The sequence below is a fragment of the Lampris incognitus genome, chromosome 3 (genome assembly GCF_029633865.1).
Source record: "Lampris incognitus isolate fLamInc1 chromosome 3, fLamInc1.hap2, whole genome shotgun sequence".
Lineage (NCBI taxonomy): Eukaryota > Metazoa > Chordata > Actinopteri > Lampriformes > Lampridae > Lampris > Lampris incognitus.
In genome coordinates, this window is record NC_079213.1 from 17,421,332 (window position 1) to 17,427,332 (window position 6,001).

A 6,001-nucleotide genomic window follows, 5' to 3' on the forward strand; every position below is an offset into this window, starting at 1 on the left:
TGACAAGGTGTAATGTGAGTTGCTGTGTATGTTGGCTCGCGAAACCACCGTCGCGTTTCCCCCTCAACCTTTAAGATGAGAGGCGTTCGGGCCGGAGGAGAGAGGAGGACAGACCGAGCTGGAATTTCATAAAATTTGCTATTTTGGCAAACCTCTCAGGAAGAAAGCGCACTCCTCCAACCACCCACCCCACCCGAAAAGATGCATAATGCATATCATGGGTCCATAAAATTAAACTGAAATTAAAAAATAGTCCTCCTGGTTTACGCAATGCAAATATTTGGTTTTGCTGAGATGTTGCAGGTATTTTGAGTTTAGTCGCGAAAGTGCATGTTCAGCAGAATGGCGAATTAGATCCAATGTCGACTTGCTGTGCAAACGGGAGTCAAGATATTTTGGTACTTGAGTGGCAAAGACATTTTTTTGTGTTAAAATCATCGTGAATAAACACACACACACACACACACACACACACACACACACACACACACACACACACACACACACACAGACAACCTAGAATGGCAAACCTGCACTTACAAATGGTTGCCTATATAGATATCAAAGTTTTTTTTTGACCCCCCCCCCTTTTTTCTCCCCAATTGTACCTTGCCAATTACCCCACTCTTCCAAGCCATCCTGGTCGTTGCTCCACCCCCTCTGCCAATCCGGGGAGGGCTGCAGACTACCACATGCCTCCTCCGATACATGTGGAGTCACCAGCTGCTTCTTTTCACCTGACAGAGTGGAGTTTCGCCAGGGGTACGTAGCGTGTGGGAGGATCAAGCTATTCCCCCCAGTTCCCCCTCCCCCGAACAGGTGCCCCGACCAACCAGAGGAGGCGCTAGTGCAACGACCAGGACACATACCCACATCCGGCTTCCCACCTGCAGACACGGCCAACTGTGTCTGTAGGGACGCCTGATCAAGCCAGAGGTAACGTGGGGATTCGAACCGGCGATCGCTGTGTTGGTAGGCATCAGAATAGACCACCACGCCACCCGGACGCCCTATAGACATCAAAGACTGACAACACCACATTATCATTCACAGGCGTATTGATTTGAATCTCTGACTTTTCTTTTCCAGTTTATAGCACATGATGCCCACAGTATGACAGCAGTGTTTAGCAGCAGGGCGGTACAGCATTATGGAAAACCTGACCTGCTCATGCAATCTACATTACTCTAGACGAATGTAAAGTAAATAGAGATGTGTTTTGTTGGGAATGGCCGAGCATTTGCGAACTGTAAGCCACGGTTACATGAAAATCCCCCCCCCCCCCCCACAAAAGTCCATGGTGATGTGCATGACTTCAGCTCTTAAGCAGGGTACTTTAGATAAAGCCATCAATTGTGCAGAACAGCTTAGGAAAGCTTCTGAGTGATATCGCTATCTATCCTACCATAAAACTTGATAGATTAGTCACTTAACAACAAAGCGACACCCAAAGCACCCCCTCGTCGGAGATAAGGGCTTTGGCTTGAGTTTTAACAGCATTCATAATCTGTAATCTTATTCTGTGTTTTGAGGCCCGGGGGGCTTATTTTAATAGAATGTAACTGTATGCTAATGGGGCGTTTGCTTTCTCGTTCTTGCAAGGCCGGCTCATATGCATAGAAAATTACAGTGGTTACCCAAATACCAGTGTTGGGCCTGAATTGGGCAGGCAGAATTCCCATTGCACATGGCTGGGAAGTGTTTGGATGTGATGTGCATTTGGGATTCTCACCACATTGGACTTGTATATTGAAACACACTGGCCTAGTTTCGCAGCTCACAGCCCATTTCGACAAACATTTACTGAAAGGAAGGAACCTCTACTGATAGCAGTGCTACAAAGAATGGCTATGGCAATCACAGATTATTTTTCTATTTTTTATCAGTGCTGTCATATCGCCCAAACTTTGACTTACGTTTGCCGGCCCAAAAAAACAAAAAACAAATCTTTGATCTAAAACAATACAAGGAAAAACGAACTTTCCTCAGAGACGGAACGAAAGCATATCGGCGATAATTAGGATTATATAAATCCTTCTGGAGGGATTTTAGTTTTTTTTTTTCTTATTATTATTTTTCACTGCAGTTGTTTCAGGGAGCTAATGTCACATTCTGCAATACTGATTTCTATTTTTCCTTTACAGTTTTACAGAGTGTTTAGAGGAAGCTTAACTTAACACACCTTGGGTGACAAGTGACAGCACGGTTTAAAGTGTAGCCAATGGCACATGCGTTCCCTTTCCGGCGAGCGTAAATTTGCGTATTGTAACTTTAATTCAGTCAATAGAAGCCATTGAGGCCTGAGGATGTCTCCAGAACGGATGAGGATTGGAGGGGTCGTGTGAAGTTTCCGACTGTTTTTGCTCAAACAAGGTCTGTTCTGTTCCCAATTTGCATGTCAAAGACACAAAACAGAGCGAGGCAGAGCAGAGGTGGCCTCTGCAACACCTTGAGACCAAAGTACTTTGTTGTCAGGCCGAGGGGGCTCTGAAGAACATGGCAGACGAGATAAGAGGGCTACTGCTGAAGGCAGCAGACACAGAAGTGAGGGGACTGATCAATCCCTTTTCATGTACCAGACCAACTCTTATCAGCTTGTAAAAAGAAGAGAGAGAGTGAGCGAGAAGAGAGAGAGAGTGAGTGAGAAGAGAGAGATAGTGAGTGAGAAGAGAGAGAGAGTGAGTGAGAAGAGAGAGTGAATGAGTAAGAAGAGAGAGTGAGTAAGTGAATGAGTGAGAAGAGAGAGAGTGAGTGAGACGAGGGAGAGTGAGTGAGTGAGAAGAGAAAGTGAATGAGTGAGAAGAGAGCGAGAGTGAGTGAATGAGTGAGAATAGAGAGCGAGAGAGTGAGTGAGAAGAGAAAGTGAATGAGTGAGAAGAGCATGAGAGAGTGAGAAGAGAGCGAGAGTGGGTGAGTGAGTGAGAAGAGAGAGCGAGAGTGAGTGAGTGAGTGAGAGAAGAGAGAGCGAGAGTGAGTGAGTGAGTGAGTGAGTGAGTGAGTGAGTGAGAAGAGAGCGCGAGAGTGAGTGAGTGAGTGAGTGAGAAGAGAGAGTGAATGAGTGAGAAGAGAGAGTGAGTGAGAGTGAGTGAGAAGAGTCAGTGAATGAGTGAGTGAGTGTGAAGAGAGAGTGAGTGAATGAGTGAGTAGAGAGAGAGTGAGTGAGTGAGAGAAAAAAGAGAGAGCTGTTTGAAAGGCTGCTACTGGAAGTGCTTGGATTGAAGTATGCAGTAGATGGTGTGGATATGTGTTTGGGCACAACAATATATATGTTCATGTTGGTTTTTGTGTACATGCTAATTCAACATGCATTAATTGATATAATTCTTTCATTGATTTTCTTTTAGGGATTGCTTTTCTTCCCTTTCTACACACAGCAAAATTATTTTTTTTGTGTGAGAATTTGTCTGTTTTTCCATTTCCCTCCTCACCGTTTTGCTGGTATTCTCTAGATCACATTTCATAATCTATGCAAATAATCATCCACTTACATACTTACATGAGAGATGTTTTATCGCGTTTCCTGTTTGTTCAGTAGCATCTGCACAAAACCCCTGTTCCAGTTCCAACTGATAGGCAGCTTATGCAAGTTACCACTGTATCAACCAGTCAATAAAAAAGTGGCATAGGCCAACTGACTAAGAGCTCATGGAAATTCCAGTTGCATAACATTATGTCAGTGTATTAAAACCGCTGTTCCTAAGACCTTGATGTGGTTTAATGTGCCTTGTGTATTTAAGAGAGCACGACCAGAATGCAGTCCTTACAGGGCCAGGGGTATTTTGACATGCAAGGTTTTAGACACAGCACAGTGTGTTGATGCATGGATTTTTTTTTTTTTTACCCTGCCAGAGATAAAGGAATTAAGTGGAACTATAGGTCTTGTTGACTTACTGTACCTAACAATGCTGCCATTGTACCAGCTTGTAGGTCATTATACTGCAACATGAGCAGCATCCAGCAGCCCAGGAGTGATTTATGTACCCAACACTGTGGCTGTCATGGGGAAATTATTCAGCCTAGGATATTTATGCACTGCCTAAGTACAAATTGGCAAATCACAGTAAAAAATTTTTCATAACATGTTTTCACAAGTTTGCATTAACATCCAGTGAAACTAGAAATAGGGTATATTTGGATGCCTTGCCAGCTCATGCATCTACTATATCAAAATCAAACCCAACTGTGAACCAACAACAGTAGATCAAAGTTCTGGTCTGGGAACAACACGGTACACCAGTGTAGTGGGAAAATGACATACCCCTGCCGATGGCTGTATGTGAGTTTTATTCATATGCTGTTGAAGATGCGTGAATGGTGATTGTGTTATAATGACGTTATGCAGCGGAGAAAACAAAGAAGGCTCTTTCCTCTTTTTTTCACTACTTGATGTGTGATTTAACAGCACCGGTAATTCATGCCCAGTTTCTCCAACTTCTAGCTACTTCATTTATTCAATCATCTGATGTCCATGAAGGCTGTGATGAGTTTGTTTTAACCACAAACTGATATGTTAAGGCATCCATTGAAGCCCCTCAGCTTGGATCAGGGCAACTATTGTGTTGACAGGTCGGCGAAATCTGTGCCAGGGGTGGACAGTCTTATCGAGAAAGGGCCAGTGTGGGTGCAGGTTTTTGTTCCAACCAAGCAGTTACACACCTGATCCCACTAATCAACCAGTAGCGTTTTTGCTGAGGGACTTGATTAGGAGACACAGGCGTGTAACTGCTTGGTTGGAACAAAGACCTGCACCCACACCGCCCCTTTCTGGATAAGATTGCCCACCCCTGCGATAGGCAATTAGCTGATGCCTCGCTCTCATCTAAAGGTACTTGCAATGAGTTTAAAAATACAATAACTTTCACTAACTAGATCGCTAACACCAGGGATGGAGCAGCGGTTTTAAAAGTGTTGGGTTATAGGGGTGGGACATGAGCAGGGCAGCCCCCCACCTTCGGCCCCCATTCCAGTCTCCACAACATGCCAAATCAAAATGAATGCCATGCATTTCTACATTTTCTTCACCACTATATGCAAATAATATTGAGTTCAAAATGTACACTGTACCACCACACCCTTCACCCTGAGATACTGTATTCGCCACCACCACCCCAGCTCCGCTGAATGCCTCTCTACCACAGAAATGCTAACATGTCCACAGGGTAAACCTTAAAACTAATTTCATTTCACCTGTGCAACATTAATTTCATCCTCTCTCATTGAGGTTGATGCCTGATGTGATTGCCTATCCTAAAGAAGTAGAACAGCAGTAATAGGAATGAGTTGATGTAGGAAAAAACGTTTTTTTAATAGGTTTTAAGCTCAAACAAATAGCTTTAAGTTACATAAATGAACACCTACATAGCATTAATGCAAGAACAACATTAATGTACTATTGTAAAATTGAATGATTGCAACAATAGATTGCAAGCTAGGTTTCTGTTTCCTTCCAAAGCAAAGACCTAGCAAGCCCATGTCACTATAACTGTCCCCAAAAGAGGGGGACATTCAGACTTTAACTTGCTATCTAGCTGTGAAATGCTATCTAGCCAAATAATGTCAGCTACAGTGAGCTTGCATTAAGTTTGTTTGCCACCTGGATTGCATTTGGAATGATTGAGGTAGCTAGCTAGCTAGCTAGCTAGCACAATGACTAGGATAGTCCTTTTCATTTTATGTTCAATGACTAATGTTAACTGACACGTCACATAACAAGACACAGTTACAAAAGAACGTTTCATACCTCTGATCTGTTATTCCCTAATCTGTTATCACAGCCAGCAGCGAGCGACAGAAGCACCTTTTCTTACTGCATGCACATAACTTTACTGTACTTCAACTGTTTACTCATCCCTGGCCTGGTGGCTTGTGATTCTCTGGATGTCCGCTCAATCAATTTAACTTGACCAATAGGTTTTCATGTATGGGGAACTCAGTTTCGTTTCATCGACAGCTACCTCAGGAAAAAGTAGGGAGGGATGAAATCATGTTTCTGACAAAGTGC